This window comes from Ictidomys tridecemlineatus, chromosome 3 (assembly GCF_052094955.1).
Source record: "Ictidomys tridecemlineatus isolate mIctTri1 chromosome 3, mIctTri1.hap1, whole genome shotgun sequence".
Taxonomy (NCBI): Eukaryota; Metazoa; Chordata; class Mammalia; order Rodentia; family Sciuridae; genus Ictidomys; species Ictidomys tridecemlineatus.
The window spans coordinates 121,739,853-121,757,578 of record NC_135479.1 but is presented as its reverse complement, the minus strand read 5'-3'; the positions used below and the strand labels follow the sequence as shown (position 1 = coordinate 121,757,578).

At 38.1% G+C, this 17,726-nt stretch overlaps 1 long non-coding RNA gene across 1 annotated transcript in view; it reads right to left on the bottom strand.

Annotated features, from left to right (window-relative positions):
* Positions 1–13,916, bottom strand: part of LOC144375865 (uncharacterized) — a 131,825-nt gene extending 117,909 nt beyond the window's left edge. The window contains exon 1 of the long non-coding RNA XR_013435717.1: positions 13,180–13,916. This is a non-coding gene — a long non-coding RNA (uncharacterized LOC144375865). The remainder of the gene's footprint in view (positions 1–13,179) is intronic.
* Between the last annotated feature and the right edge of the window lie 3,810 nt (positions 13,917–17,726).

Genomic DNA, 17,726 nt, shown 5'->3' with positions numbered 1-17,726 from the left:
GTTTCCAATGTATCCACTGATAACTCTAGTTGTTCTGACACCACCGTTCACTGGTGATATTCTTGCATATTTCATCTGTACCTCTTGATCTCTGTGCTTTGTATATTGCTTCATACTGCTGGGTCGGTCCCCTCCCCAACCCTGATGTCCTCCCAAGGCAATTCATGCCTTCTTTGATGGTCTCTTGAACTCTGTGCACTGCATCCACCTGTGCTGGGCTCTTTCCAGAAAAATGCACCATCTCCTGAGCCTTACTGATATGTGGCATTCCCTTCCCATGACATTCTTGGTTTAGACTCTTCTGGCTACATTTTATCTTTGGCCATCTGTCCCTAAGAGATGGGTCTCAGGTCTTAGACATTCTCTAGGGAACTATGCCCAGGCTGTACAGCTACAAAAACTTATGACCTTATAAGTTACAACCTTCTAGTCCAAATGAGCACATCTGCTGGGCCCCAAATGGCCTCATTCTATCATATTTCTCCCAACATCTCGGCTTCTCCGGAATCATCATGTTCCAAAAGAAAGTAATCATCTTGACCTAAGTTTCTGAGTACAAAATTTCTAGACAAAGAGTCACTAAGGAGAATCTCATCCTATCTGCAACCCTTTTACTCAGAAATAGAAGTCTCTTATAAAAAAACATTATTGTTGTCTCATACTGTGGGCGTAAGAAAGAAAAGAAATTATTCTAATGCAAGAAACATAGCTTCTCCTCAAACTGCTGCAATCCTACCAGAAAAGCCCCCTCAGGGTTCTAAGTTTAACTAGCACCTTCCTACCATAGCATAGTTGAATTACACCAGACCCAAACACAAGAGCATCTCTTTCTTTTGACTCTTTTTTTTTTGTTCTTTTTAGTATTATACATGACAATAGAGTATATTTTGACACATTTATACAGACATGGAATATATCTTACTTTAATTAGGATCCCAGTCTTGCACAAGAGCATCTTTAAACAGCAGACAACAACAGAATAGTTTTTGTCTTCCACAGGCAACTGGGAAGGTTGGTAGAACTGAATACAAAGTGCCTCTTCGGCACCTCTGTTACAGCTGTGCGGCTATCATAATGACTTCACAAAGAAAAAAAAAAAGTATGCAAGGTCTCCAAGAAGATGTCAATCACAGGGTGAAAAAAAATCAATCTTTAAAGCTCTTGACTAACCAAGAAATCCTTTCCTTGCTCCTTAAAGGCCCCAGACCCCTTTCTCCTGAGTGGGGCGCCCCTTGTTTAGATACAGCTTGATGGCTGCAAGGATCCAGCTGTTTAAGTGAAGCCAGCCAACATCTATCAGGATGTTAGCCGATTGCCAGGAAAACGCCTCGACACGAGCTCATTTTTCATCTAAGAATTCGATTGAAATGCTATCTCCATCACCCGTGCAGTTTAATTTAATCGATAGAACATTACACTATGTCACATTTAGTATTAAAAATAAATGATACAGACCAGATATTTGAAAACTGGGCATTTGTTTTTGCAGGCATTTTTGACTTTCCAGTGGCAAACATCCCAGCTTGCAATGCTGGGAAAGCCAAACACAGAAAAGTGTCACTTCACATTAAGCAGTGATGGCTTTACATTTGCTGGGGTTTAGTCCCAGACTTGCCTCAGACTTGCAGTCCCTTCCAACCCAACCAAAGTTCTCATTAATGATAGACCTACAGAGAAACAAGAACGCTTGAGGGAGCAGCCTTTCTTCCCATTTAGGGATTGCCATTAGGAAGGAGTTGGACATGACAGATGTCTTGGGTAGAAAAGAAATATTTGCCACTGATTATATCACCAGTGTTCATTCAAGTAAATTGAAGCGGCACCACAGCTCAGCATTTCAAACTGCAGTCGTTATTTCAACTTATTAGTGGACTTCTGAGTGATGATTTGTTGTCACAGGCAATAATCCCCAAGCATGAATCTAAATATAGGCTCAACTCATGGTTGCATAATGGATAATCTTTCCCTCCTCTCACCCCAACAAACAAAGCTCTGTTTGTTTTCATTTAAAAGAGAAGCAGAGAATTTCTGGGTTAGAAGGAAATTTAGGACTATTTTAACCAAACTGTTAAATCCCTCCTTTTTTTTTTTTTTTTTTTTTAATGGGGAAAGAATGTGAGACCATACAGTCCTTGTGCCTTGCTCAGGGTCATGTGCTATGTGGCAAAGCCATCACTCAAAATCAGTTCTGACTGGTTTGAATGGAAAGGTCATCTCTCGATGGTCTCTGAAACAGCATCTACTTTCCACCTGCTCAGGAACCCTGAGCCAACCTTGACTTTAAGTTCAAGTCTGGGCTTTTCCTGTGAAGGACACAGAATGGACACATTCTGTGTCCTTCATCCCTAGTCCTACTTTTGATCTGCAAAAGCTTGGTGTGTCCTGTCTTCTCCCTGGTTCTCCAGTCCTGGCCCAGGCCGATGTCTGTACAGCTAGATGCAGCATCCCTCCTTGGGCCTGAGATGCTGTGTCACCACGCTTGCTGCCACGACACAGGTTGTAGGCTTCCCAGAAATTGCTTCCCCTCTTCCGCTCTTCTCCCTAAACCTGCCAACCCCCGCCCTACATAGCTACACTTTCAGAAAATTTTAAACTAACCCTCCCCTGACACACCCAAGTTCTAGTAATGTGAGGCCTTCATGGGAGACTTCAGGGATGCAGGGTTTTATCTTGATTTTTTTTATGTGGTTTTTAGGCTTTTAAAATGACAATTTTTTGACACGTGTATAACACTTATTCATAGCACGCATTCAGAGAAATGGGAATTGTCATATGCCACTGGTGAGAATATAAATTATTACAACTTTGTAATGTAATCTGAATGTCTCCTTATGCCTGCAATTCGACAACCAGGAATCTATCCAAGGAAGTCATCAGGGAGGCACACAAGGACATTCCTGTGGCAGTTTCCGTGGATGCAAAATATTGGGAACCATATAAATGTCCAAAAATAAGAGCGGTCACATAAATTATAATATAATCCTACCATCACTAAAAGCATGATAGCACAAGAATGTGTGATATGGAAAAATATTCACAATATAATAGCATTTTTAAAGCAGATTAGAAGATAGTATGTGTCATATTATACCATTTCTCTTCTCTCTCTCTCTTTAAATCTATGGTCACACATCTGGAATAAAGCTCTCTACCACACATATCAAAATGTTTGAAACGGTTTCCCTAGTAGTTGGATGATAAGTGATTTTTTTCTCTTCCTTTCATCTAAAATTTCTATGATTAAATTATTGCATCGTAAACAAAATTGTAAATATTTTAAAGGGTTACCCTGGAACAATGTTATTAAAGCTGTAATCTATTCATTTATTTATACCAATAATGTGTTAAGTACTGCTAGACACTCCCGTACATTTATTATTTATACAAAGATAAATAAGAATAAAGTCTCTGATCCCGAGCCGTTCCCAATCCAATAGGAAAGATACACATGCAAAACAAATCATGAGCACTCAGCGTGGTAAGTGCATCAGGAGCAGAGAGGGAGGACAGGATAGTTCTGGAGGACAAGGGGGTGATGGGAAGACCTTATCAGAGAAAAGTGTGGTCAGAGAGGCTCCCAGGGTCAGCAGGGCGACAGCAGCCTGGCAAAACATGACCCTCAAACTTCCGAACCTTTTGAAACCTGTCTATCATCATGTCAAAGACCATCAGTGAAGATGAGGGCTACAGATAACCTTTGTTTTTGTGATGACTAGAAATATTCATAGTCACAGATCAAACCCCTCGACCTTGGTTATCTAAAGAACTGCAGAGAAAACCCCAACTCCTAAGACTGAATGGCAGTCAATGTTCAGCCAAGTAAGCCCACCTGTTCACAAATCACCACCAATTCCCCGTCCCTTTCACCTCTGCCTTGGCAGGAATACAACACATTGTAGTGAGCATTTTGAATCTTCCAACTGCCTACGATTATCCAGCTGTTTTCTTTGTTTTTAGAGTAGGGGAGGGGATGAAGGAGAGAAGGGGAAGTTTCTTTATTAGAACAATTAAAGCTTTCTTTGCCACTACATATTTGAGCAAATATCTATGCCCCATGCCCCATGGGGAGAAGAGACAGAAAACTAAAAATGCTGCCTTCCTCTCAACTTCAAACTGAAATTTCCTCCTAAGCCAGTGCTCCTTGGAAGCATCCTCCTCCTTCCAGATGGTTCCCGATGAGCCCTGAGAATAATCGTGACCATGGTGCGAGGGCCTCCACGGCCCTGTCGTGGGAAGTGGGGAGGCCCCTCAGGTGCGATGGGGCAAGGCCAAGCCACCACCAACCTAGGAGGCTGTCACGGATCACTGACAAGAACCTCGCCAGGGCTCAGCAGAAGTGAAGAACTTGAAGATCTCTACAAAATGCAAAAAAAAAAGCTTTGAAATGCCTGAGACATTTCCAATAAAGCTATTAACGGGGTCCAAGCTAGAAAGTAGCAAATTCCGTTGCTCTATTATAAGTTCAAAGCTTTTTTTTTTTTTTTTTTTTTTACTCTGGGAATTAGCTTCCTCAACCACTTTATGTAAAAGTTCTAGTCTCATTTAAGCTTTTTTCCTCTAAAATTTAAAAATAACCTCTTTCCAGTTATTATCATTCCTTGCCATCACTGGTAAATGTCAGCAAAGGGCTGGGGCAACTTGCTTGATTCGTACTCACAGTGAGACATGATGTTCTCAGGGTTGTTTATAATAGAAGGAAAACTCAGAATTAGGTAATGTTCGTGATTTATCAGTCCCCTGTGTTGCAAATACAGACAGACACCGAAGCTCACAATGTAACCTTTGAGTACACATGAAAAATACATGATAAAATTGGAGGTGCTGGCGTTGTATTTTCCATAGACATCATCAGCATTCAAATCTGATGATGCTTTTATGCCTTTTGAGCACAGAAAAATATAAGGAGTGGTTTTGCTTAATCTTTTTAAAAAAAAAAGCATCTTATAAAGGGAAAGCTTGCTAATAATTAACAGGAGCCTCTGGACTTCTCTGGAGGTACTTTTAACTCTTTCAAAACTACCTAACAGCCGGGTGCAGTGGTACACACTTTAATCTCAGTGGCTCGGGAGGCTGAGCCAGGAGGATGGTGAGTCCAAAGCCAGCCTCAGCAACTTAGCAAGACCCTAAGTGACTTAGTGAGAATTTGTCTCAAAATAAAATACAAAAAGGGCTGGGGAAGTGGCTCAGGGGTTAAGTGCCCCAGAGTTTAATCTCTGGTTCAAAAAAAAATAAAAACTACCTAACAGAATGGACATATGATGGTTTTATAGGGCACAAGGGATATATTTAGCATGATATAATTCAAAAAAAGAATAATGGAATAGCCCAGATAAGTATTCTTTCCAATACGTCAAAACTTTATAACAGAATTTATCTATAAATATGTTTCACAAGACTAGACAATTTTCATGTATTTTCCCCTGTTATTTGTTTATTTTAATTACTAGTGGGTTGATACAACCTGCTGGTATCATCAGGCACCACCAGAGTTCTGGAAGGTTAATGGATGAACTGGCAACTCAAGTTAATACAAAATGAATATTTCCTATGCTACCTATTGTTGAATTTACACAGCTATGTTTTCAAAATGGACCTTGAAGAAATCCTGTTAATAGTCCATAAAATATTGAGACTTTACAATAGAGTGTCTTCTTTTTCCTTTCCATCCTTTGACTTCCAGAAAGTTAAAAACATGTCATTATCTTAGAGTTCATGAAAGTTTTGCCTCCAAAAAAGCCCTTCAGTCTGAACTTGAAAATTCTTCAAAATAAATTCCCCTGACAATAAAAATAATTGCTTCATGTCATTTCATGATATAATCAAATTTGCATTAAAAAAATGATTGAAATGATATAAACCAGCACATATTTACAGGTTATTGAAGCCTGTAAAAGAGGTAGCTAAAGTTTTCTTCAAAAACTCACATGGCTGGATCCAGTGGCACATGCCTATAATCCTAGTGACTGGAGAATTGTAAATTCAAAGCCAGCCTCAGCAATTTAGTGAGGTCCTAAGCAAAATGGCAAGACCGTGTCTCAAAATAAAAGGGATGCTTAGTGGTTAAGCACCCCTGGGTTCCATCCCTGTACAAAAAGAAAGACAACTCACGTGAGATTTTCAGATACTCCATCCCATTAATAGATCTGCATGCATTGTTATTGTTGGGGTTGGAGCTGGTACAACTAGCAATGGATTCTTAGCTCCTCACCCACTCTTACGCTCTAAAGATAAAAGTTAATGTGACTGCTACTTTCATGGGTACATAAGATCACTTAAAAATAAGCAAAACTCTCTATGATAAAGTGTATCACCCTCAAGAATTTTGAAGGTTGTTACAGGTACCCATTTGTCTACATGAATAAGACTTGGTGCTATGCTTTAAAATAAGCCAAGATCATACCCCAAAAGACATTCTCATTTGGTTCTATGTTAATCAGATAAGACATTAAAACTTGAGGAAAACCTTTGACTTTTCCACACGTAATCTTCTGCTCTTCCTTTATGCCAAGCCTCAGTAAAATTAATCTTTATGGCTTCCCTTTTCCCCCAGCAGAGTGCATCTCATGTCAGTGCCAGGCCAACTCCACACGGAACAGGGCCACCGAGTCTGGAGTGAGAAGGGCTCACATTTGGACAGGTTCTATCTACACGATACTGAGCCAATTAGTCATCACATCTAAATCTTGATTTCTCCTCCAGCAAAAGGGGGCTTCACCTGCACTACATGCCTAAAAGAGGTTTGGAAAGGTCAAATAAGAAAAGTTTTGTCTGGTTGTTTTATAAGTGAATATGATCCTATGTCAGTCAGTTCAAGTTAAGTTCAGCTGATGTGATGGACACACAAAGTGATCGCATCTTAAACAAGTTAAAACTTCATTCTTTCCCAAATGAAGGAAATATGAAGGGAAGCATTCCAGGATTAGTGAGATGGCTACAGCTTGCAGGGACCTGACTTCTTTCTGCTTGAATGTGTTTTTCCCTTCCGATGTTCCGCAGCTCTTAGCGCCTCATTTCCTAGTCAGGATGTGGGTTTGCTGCTTGAGCCCAGGCATCATGTCCTCATCCCAGACAGCAGGAAAGAGGAATGGAGGGGACATTCTCCCTCTCACTTCAGGAAGTTCACTCAACACTCCAGATGACATTAATCAGCAGAGCTCAGTTAAATGATCACCTCCGACTGCAAGGGAGATGCAGCAAACATGTACCCAGATGAAAACCAGGCATTCTGTCAAAAAGAAAGATAATGATGGGTACTGGAAATTGCTGTTGTTTGAATACTTGTGCCCCCTCAAAAATACATATTAAACTCAGTTGAGAATATGATGGTATTGAGAGATGGGACCCTTAGGAAGTGATTAAGTTTTGGAGGCAGATCCCTTGTGGACAGATTAGGGCTTTTTCAAGAGAATTTGAGGGAGTGGGTGCGTTTCTCTCCATCTTTTCTGCATTGGAAGGATACAGCATTCATTCCTGGAAGAGATGCCACCTGGGAAGGAGAGAGGGGCCTTCACTAGTACCCAAACCTTCCAACACCTTGATCTTGGATTTTTCAGCCTCCAGAACTATGAGAAATAGGTTTTTATTATTTATACATTATCTAGCCTCAGGTATTTTGCTACAGCACCACAAACTAAAACAGGGATAACCTAGTAATCTCTAACAGAGACCACTTTTCTAACTTCCCTAAGACTCTATACTCCCATCTCACTTTGAAACCCTGTTAAAATGTTCCATGCCCAATGGAATATGACTCAGCCATAAAAAAGAATGATTTTATGACTTTTGCTGGTAAATGGATGGATCTAGAGACTATCATGCTAAGTGAAATAAACCAACATGGAAAAAAAAAAACCCAAAGACTGACATTCTCTCTAATTGTAGATTCTGACACACAATAAGGAGAGGGAGGAAAGAATAGAAGTTCAATGGATTAAACAAAGGGGAATCAAAGGAAGGGAGAGGGATGAGAATAGGAAAGACAGTAGAATGAATTGTACATAACTTTCCTATGTTCATGTATGAATACACAGCCAGTATAACTCCACACCATGTACAACCACAAGAATGGGATCCTAATTAGAATGTTATGCTCCATTATTTATAATATATCAAAATATACTCTATTATCATGTGTATCTGAAAAGAACAAGTAAAATGTTACATATCCAAAGTTACATTTCTTTCTTTCTTTCTTTTTTTAGAGAGAAAGAGAATTTTTAAATATTTATTTATTTATTTATTTATTTTAGTTTTCGGCAGACACAACATCTTTGTTTGTATGTGGTACTGAGGATTGAACCCAGGCCGCACGCATGCCAGGCGAGCGCGCTACCACTTGAGCCACATCCCCAGCCCTTCCAAGGTTACATTTCTATTGAAATGTTTTTAGGTGGCACTGACCATAATTACATTAGGAATTTAAGAGCAGATAATGGTTTATTGTTACCAAAATCTCTCCAATGATCCACCTTTACAAATTGTTCCGCCATAATCTATACATCTTATTAACATCAGAATTTCAAATTTATCCCTATAAAGCATAAATTTAATTATAGAATTCCCTTGCCAAAAATCTTCAGTAGCACCCTATGGTTAAGGGAGACCATAGGTTCCAACTTGCCCAAGACAGTCTTGGTTGACACCCCTTATCCCACTGTCCAATCTTATTTAGCATTTGTCCTGGGTTTTTATGTTTTAAAAAGTAATATTTTTGATATTTTTATTAAAATAAACCATGTTGTATTTCATGGAATTCCGCTTTAAGTTTCCAGTTCCTGCATGCTCTCTTCTATGGCTGTGTGAGAAGCACGTTCAATGAATGGACTCCTTATTTTGACATTTGATTAAACCATCAGATGTGGTGACTAATTTGCTTTCCACTGGAACTCAAATATCTTTTCTCAACTCCTTCAAGATTCAGCTTAAGTTGCACTGCCCTTCCAAGGACAGCTGGGGCTCTTCGTTCATGATTCAGTCTTAAAGTGAAGTGTACTTGGATAAGGTGGGAGGGGTCAACTGACTCCTGTCCAGCAGCTCTGCCTTGTAAGGTGCAGGAAGCCTGACAGTTAATGAGTTAGGTAGAAGCATGAAAATTATAAGTCAAATATAAGTAAAACCTGTGCAGGATATAGAGACTGACCAATCCTGTGAGTATGCCTAGAGAACAGTCTGAATGTTCTTACTACAAAAATGTGTCATCTGTGTGCAGTGTAAATCTATGTTTATATTTTTGTTCATTAATGCAATTTGGTTTGTAATAATCTTTTCATCAGCAATGAGCTAAAAAATTCAAGTTTAATAAAAAATTAAGACTAATTTTCCATTTCTCAAGGAACTTGATGATGAAAAGATATTGCAAAGCAAGTATTTCTTGAGAATCACTATCTACCGAGTAAGCCACAAATACCACTGGCCAGATGAAAACCAGCAGACACCAATTTTCTGAAGGAACTCGTCTAAAGAGTTTTCAGAAACCCTTCTAAAAGTTTACAGAAAACTTTGCCCAAACATGAGGGGGGGTCTAACACATGCAGCTATAGAAGGTAAATCTCTATATCATGTACACGTGAAAAATGTGACTTTCATTAAATCAGATGGCTCTTCTACACGAACATTGCTCATTTTCTTATTCCAAGTTTTCTTGAAGTACGGAACTACAGTGATGATTGTCAAGGTGCTGTCTCCATTAACAGAACTTTTCAGTTAAATGGGGCAAGATTTTACATCAGTCTTCAGCTTCAAAGAGAAAATCAGCTCATTATGAAAATTGCTAGACTATTTTCATCTGAAATAAGAAAATAGTTCATTCTGGCAGAGTTAAACCTCTGACATTTTGTTATTGTGAATTTAGCTCACAATGCTCAATATTGAAAGTCACTAGGTTCTTTTCGTATGTGTGATAAAGCAGAAAAGTTAATAGAGCCTTCTATCATGGTAGAGACAAAAACTTAATAAAATTAAGAAAAATAGGAACTATGGAACAGAAATGTACTTGGAATCGGTTGTGGTACACATGTGAAATTCCAGAGTTTGTCTAACAAGCTGTGATATTCTACTATTCAAAGTAAAAGCTGTAGTTCTCAAATTTTAAATATACACGTACACTTAGACACAGAATGATTTAACAACAAAGTCTGTATGGAAGACAAAAATTTATTCATTCTGGTTATACATACATTCTCCTTTTGCTGCCTGTGATCAGTTGAATGTGAGACTTTGAAGAATTTTTTTTAAATTATCAACATAAGTATCCCACACTGGAATTGAGTATTTTTGAATAAACAAATCCTCTAACACTTCATTGTATTTTGTTTAAAATTAGTTCCAAGTCTTCAATCAAAAATCAATGAAGAAATTGTTTTTTAAAAAACTTTCTTTTGAAGTTTTTAATATATTTTGATTACAAAAAACAGGTTTTACAACAACAAAGTCATGGAAACTTATCCCTCCAAAAACCAAGAAGGAACTGAACAAATTCAATTAAATGAAAGAACTTAAGGGCATGTAATTTTTAATGTCAACATTCTATAATTGTCTTTCAGTATATGTAACTTAAGAGAAGCATTTGATAGTGCTATTTAAATTGAATGAATTTATATTATATTATGAAATGAAATAAAGAAATTCTATTATTTTATAATTCTTTTATTTGGCAAAAAAATCACAATAAAACAATTTATTTGATGAGTTTTATCTTATTAAAATATTTGTGGAAGAAAGGAACACCGAATAAACTAAAATGGCCTGAGATGTTTACACATTCCAAAACGAAAAAAAGAAAATTATACCAAGAATATTCTCCATTTAGCAGAATTTGTTTTTTACCTTCTTCTGACCCTGCAGGGAGTGTATTCTTTCAATTAAGAAAAAAAATAAGAATTCATTGCAGCTATCAAATATTATATTCTATGTATCATAAAATAGACCTTTGAATATTACTCAGTAATGTTATTATAACAATATTGAAAATATACATTATTCTTCAGAAAAACACTAATAGCATGATATTAGAGATAGTATACAAGCAAGTCAAAATGTGACTACATAACAAGAGTAATAATTTTGCTCGGGCTATTTTTATTATTCACATAATAAAGAGGACTTTTTAATTTTTTTTCCAATGTACAAGATAATTTTGTTTTGTTTTCAGTCCTAGTCAAATTCAGGGTTGCTTTACCACTGAGCTACATCCCCAATCCTTTTGTTCTTTATTTTGAGCCAGGGTCTCACTGAATGGCTGAGGCTGGCCTCAAACAATTCATCCTTCTGTCTCAGCCTCCCAAATTGCTGGGATTACAGGCCTGTGCTACTGTACCTGGCTCAAGATAAATGTTTTCATATTTTGAGAAAAAAAAATCACTTTCAAAATGTTTTTAACAGAATCAACTTGATGACCAATAAATATTCAAAAAATTAAATTCCAATCTTTTGGACATTTCCTTTTATCTTCAAAAGTGTCCCATTTAGGACAATAAATCTCACAGTCACCCTAACAATGGCCAATAGAATAAAGCCAGCTTCCTGATGGTGTGGCACTCTGTTCCTTTCCTGCCTCATCTTCCACGCCTCCACCTTATCCCTGCTGTCCAAAGCCTCAGGGCCTTCTCACTGCCTGGGAGCAGAGTCGTCCTTGCTGCCCAATCCCACTCTCCCCTCTGGCTACAGTGACCTGTGCCCTCATAAACCTGGTGACTTCTTTTTCTTGCTTTTTATCCTCCCATTGTCAAAAAAAAAAAAAAAGAGTTTTTGGTTAATTCACATGGCATTTGATCAAGAATGTTAAAAAGAAGACAACAAAAGCACTATCCCCACTCAACTTGGCCAGTGAAGTCCCTGAGGTGGTGCTGGCTGGCCAGAGTGAGGTTAGGGACACACCACACTCTCATACCATTGGCTTGCAAGCTACAGCCACAAAACAAGGTATCTTCCCTGTGGTCCCAAGCAGAGGCCTCAGACTGTTTCACTCACATGCCTTTCCTTTGCCTTCCTATATTTTAGAGGCTGGAGAACTAAAGACCAGAATTTATACACTTCCTTTCAGCTAAGCTACCTGATCTAAAACAATTCCCACCATTGTGTGTAAACTGCATGAAACTGAAAGGTAGGCATGAGATGGCAAGTTGGGGAATGGCCAACTTTCCACCATTAGGGCGGTTTTCTGCTGGTAAGCAAGGTTGTGCAGTTACAAGGCTTCTCCAAAGCAACGGTTATTCCCCAGTCTGTTCCTCAGCTTCCTGGATGTTGAGAGGAGATTGCTGCACAGTTGGAGGTTGGGCTTCACAGATCGTGCCCAATGACCAGTTAATGGATTTGGGGAGCAGCTGTGGTGACGCCAGTAGCAATCACAAATTAGTTCCTGGGGTGACCTCAGGTTGGGGATTCTGCAGCATTATGGGAGTCAATCCCAAAGACCCAGTACTTCCAGTGGCTGTATAAATACCCAATTCCCTGTATTACATCCATTGTTGCTTAACATACCTAGAGTAGTTTTGGACTTCTACATTGATATGCTGCATATATACCAGTGCGGTACAAGAGATGATTTTAAGTAAACATGTCATAGTACTTAATTTAATACATATCATAAAAATCGTATATTCTTATATTTGGATGTATAATTAGACCAGAAAAAATTTGTGATTTCACAGATGTTAAATCTTCAGTTGTCTAAAATATACTAACTAAATAATATTATTGGTCTTTGTGGATATGGCAAAAATCAGAGGACTCATTCACAAATCCTGAATATAGGATAACTCAGCTATAATGACCAAGGGCTCTTGCTTTACTAGTTGGAGGGATAGGGTATACAGTGCGTTTATGAGAACAGCCCCAAATATTTGGGGGGGGGGCAAGGACTTCTGGCTGAAGTCAGAAAAAACTCCAGGACAGAGTTGAAGAGGGAAAGAGAACTCGCTTTCTGTTAGGTAGACATTGTACATGTTATCCCACTGAATCTCATACCTACCTCTGATATTGATATTTCTACCTTCATTTTTCAGATAAGTAAACTCAGGCCTTAGAGATGGCATTTACCTTGCTAAAAGTCCCACAGCTACTAAGTGTCCAAGTCAGGTAAACCTGGTGACTTCAAACCCAGCCACTAAGTTCAATCCACACATCTTACAGCTTTCCCTAGCCTCCCCTCCCCCTCCCCCACACCCTACTTGAGTTACTTACATATGGATGTCCCCTAGGCTTTGCATGCAATGCTGATTGTATTATTGCTCCACTGTTTTATCTCCTGTGCTCATCTCTAATTTGAATCAGGGAGCTGAGAAATCACGGACTTTGACTTCTTCACCTTTGCACACCTAGGGCCTGACGCATTATCTGACACATAGTGGTCATTAGATAAATATTTGTCTAATGAAATGTGTTATATTGCAAAGGTGACCTTTCAGAATCTCCTAGCACGTACTCCCCACACATCTCCCAGATCTAAGGATAGAGCCCTCCAGGTCTGAATCCACTAACTGTGGAGCCCAGCTCAGTGTTCTCTGGGGGGGAGTGATAGGTTACAATCATCTATGGGCATGCTCTTGCTGAGGCTCTAGGGTGAATAGATAATTAACCTCTGCTGCCCAGTGAATCATTTAGCTTCACAGAATCTGAGATGGTGATTGTGTGAGTGTGTGCGTTATGCGTGCTTGTATGTGTTTAAAACTAACACTGGCTTATTCAAAATAGACCACAAACAATTCCCAGTGCCTATATCCATCGCTTAGTAAAACTAACTTCCAGAAAGGTCATTGAGTAAATCTTACCTTATCCCGATTCCCCAAAGCTGGCCACAGACTCCTGTTTACAAAGCAACAGACCCTTAAGTAAGAAAATGCTCCAGCAAAGTGAGCCCATGGCATACAAAAAGGTGAGGGTCCCTGTTGCACTGTCTCATTCAAGTACAGCTATCTTTCATTATGGATATAAGTTAGAAGTTCCTATATACCTACACATATATTTATATTATAACCCTTTTGAACACATAACAGATGCCATCTACCCAGATGTCCATTGTTATCCATAATGCTGAGAATTTTATAAGAGACCATAGAAAGACCTGGAAATTACATGGATCTGTCGTAGAAGTTTGATTTCGTTTTTCCTTGAATCTCAGTTTCCTTATCAAGAAAACATGGATACTGCCTCCCAGTCAGAGTTGATGAAATGGATTAAGGAGGAGGGCAGGACTAAATACTTAAATAGTGATATTATTATATTTTTTATTACAGGGTCCTTGAGTGTTGGATTACCATGGAACTTGCCAACATGGCACAAACCTCAATTCTTCTAAAGTCAGGTAGAGCCAGTCACCCTGTCCCCATGCTGCCAAATTCTATTTATAGAGGTGCTTTGAGAACAACCAGCCTCCCACACCTGCTGGAAATTGCCAGGCCCAGGGGCTCCTCTACTACCTCTCAGGAGGCAGCTCCCTCAAGAAAGTAAGAGGTGAGCAGGTTTTGGTAGAGATGTGCCTTCAGCCTGGTGACATCTGACGAGTCATCTGAACGAATTGAAAATATTGCTAAAAGTCACTCAGCTGATTGCCAAGGAACTTCGAAATTCCCAGCAGGCGGATGCAGAAATGGCAGAATCATTTTCCTCGAATTCATGACAACAGGTATTTGTGACCACAAGGATAAAGGCACATTGGAAAGCATTATAGCCATGTTTTCTTCATTCTTCAGAACCGACACCAAAACAGCCATGTCATTTCATCACTTTCAAATGCATACAAATGCACAGAGGGAGAAAACTACAATAGATACTTCACAACCCTTTTTAGTGTGAATAGTAAATTAACTTGTATGAAACTAATAGAACTGATGAATGATTACATTACTCATTGATTCCTTCACTTTAGACCTAATTTAAATCTTTCAAAAGACATTTCCTTTTCCTTATCAATTCAGCTGATTGCTTTATCTCCATGCTATTTGGGGGTGAGGGCAATTTTCTTATATTTATCTTCCAGTTTATTATATTCATTCCAGTTTATTATATTTATCTTCCAGCTTTAGCCCTCTTTAACCAGATGATTAAACTATGCAATGGATTTCAATTTTAATGACTGTATTATGCAAGTCTCTAAGTTATTTTTGGGTGTTTTTTAGTGTTCCATTTAAGTTTCTGTTTGGGCTACATCCATTTGTTTACTTTTCTCGTGGCCGTCTTAGGGATAACAGAAGATATACCTTTTATAGTTTATATAAATGTAGTATTCTACCACTATAAGCAAAATATAGAGGTCCTAGAAACCTAGAGGTCCCATCACTTCCTCCTCTTTATGGTACAGCTGTCATAACTTATATCTACGTACATTAAAATTCCACCAAAGGTGTAATTTTAACTCCAAACAATCATATATATTTGAAAGAACTTATATGGAGAAAGCTAGTTTCTATTTACGCAGATATTTACCATTTTTATTGTTCTTTCTTCATCCTTGAAGTGCCAATTTCCTTTCAGTGTCATTTTCCTTCAGCCTAAATAATTCCCTTTAGCATTTCTTTTAGCAGGTCAGCTGACTATAAATCCTCTTAGTTTTTTCTGCCTCCTAAATGATGTTTTTACTGAACATATAATTTTTTTTGAACATATAATTCTAGGTTGACTGAATATTTTTTCTGTCAGCAAGTGAAACGTATAGCCCCACTGTCTTCTGACCTCCATGATTCCAGTACAGAAATTTTACATGACTTAAATTGTTCCCCTTCAGTAAAGCATTATTTTTTTTTCTGGCTCTTTTAAGAGTTTTTCTCTTTATTCTTAGTTTTTAGCAGTCTGATTATGACATGTCTGGGCTTAGTTTTGAGTTTATCCTGTTTTGGTTTTGCGAAGCTTCTTAAACCTATAAAATTGTCTCTAAGTTTGGTGAGTTTTCAGTTATTTCTTTAAATATGTCTTATTCTTTCTTATTTTGGAATTCAAATAACAAAATATTAGATAGGTTGCTATTGTCTCCATATTCTGTGAGACTCTTTTTAATTTAAACCTTTCCCCTCACTATTCAAATTAGATAATGAATATTAATCTGTCCTCATGGTCACTAACTCTCTCCTGATTTTTCTGCACTCTGCTACTAAGCCCATTCAGGATTTTATTTATTTATTTATTTATTATTTATACTAATATTGGGTTTTTCAGTTCTCAAATTTCTACTTGGTTCTTTTTTACATTTTTCATTTCTTTGTAAGGAATTCCTATATTTACATTCATTTCCAGTGTTTTTATCTTTCCATGGAGCATCATTATAACGGTTGATTTAAATTCTTTGATAATTTCAAAATTGGGTCATCTTAGGGTCATTATGTATTGTCTTTTCCTTTCAGAAGCATTCACATTTTCCTAGTGGCTTGTGTTTTTCTGTTTGTTTTTGTTATGTTCTGTAATTTTTAACTACATCTGGATCAGTTTGAGTCTTATGTTATGAGACCCTATGACCTATTAAAGTCTTCTGGGAAGTTTTAGATTTTGTTGCTGGTGGTGTCTGTAAGCAACATACCATAGTCGGATCTAGAATGCAAGTTCTGTCTCACTTCTAGGAGGCAGTGATTCCAGTATCATCAGTTGAGTTTTCAAGGACTTTGTTATACTGCTTTTGAGTCAGCCCTATGCTTGCATGTGTGCAGATGAGACAGAAATTGTTCTAGTGCAAACACTAGACCCCGTCGTTAGCTCTCCCGTCTTCTATTGTCCACCTGCTCCCTGGTGCCACTTCCTCTGATCTAGTAGACAGAAAGACAAAGCTGATCTTTGAGCTTCAAATGTCTGCACAGTCACTACAGCTTCAGTCTGCAGCTGAGGCCTAACCTCAAGAAAAGCCAGGGAATTTAAAAGGGGAGGGGAGCAGTGTAGAGAACTCACTTCTGTGTAGATCATTTCTTTAAAATTTTACTTTCTTACCCAGTATTCTTGCTTTTGCTAAATCTTACTTTCTGTATCTTGTCCAGGATATTAGTTATAACCATGCAGAGAGATAGGCTACCCATCTTGATCAATGACAGAATTCAAATATTTGGTGGTACTTTCAAATCTTCCTATACATTTTTCATTTTCTCTTATTATTATTATATGTTGCTTCAATTTATTCTTTTACCTTACTAATTATTCTAAGCAATTAGAAATGTGATTGTCTCTATTACAGTATCTTATGATCTCAAGTTCTTAATCATGGTAAATTTCCCCTTCATGGGTTCTACAGTTTTGTATTGTGAACTCATCTTCTATTGATATCTCCTAGAATCTTTTATAACCTGGACTGTGAATGTAGATCCAAAGTGGCTTTGAATTTGCTTCTCTAGAGGTCAGTGGTAATTTACTTACCAGGAGTCTGTTTATACATAAATGTATCAGTATTGTGATTCCTGAACCACACAAAGGGTATAATTTGGACTCAATATATGTGTGATATGTCAGGAGAGCACTTTAGGTTTTGTCCCCAGCAAGAATTAAACCAAAAACAAGCTTTCTTGTGGTCTCCCTGGAGTATGGACTAGTTTGTCTAATTTCCCTTTCACAAAGGATATTAATTAATAGAACAGTGAAAGGTTAGAGAATGGATATGGAAGAAAGCAAATGAATGACCAATACTTTCTCTAACCCATAACAATTGCAACTAAATTATCTTTATTCTTTTAAGCAGGGTTCCGAAAAATTCATCTTTTCTTATTATCCTTCTGGATCTGCCACTACCAACCTATCACATGAGGTCTTGTCCCTCACAC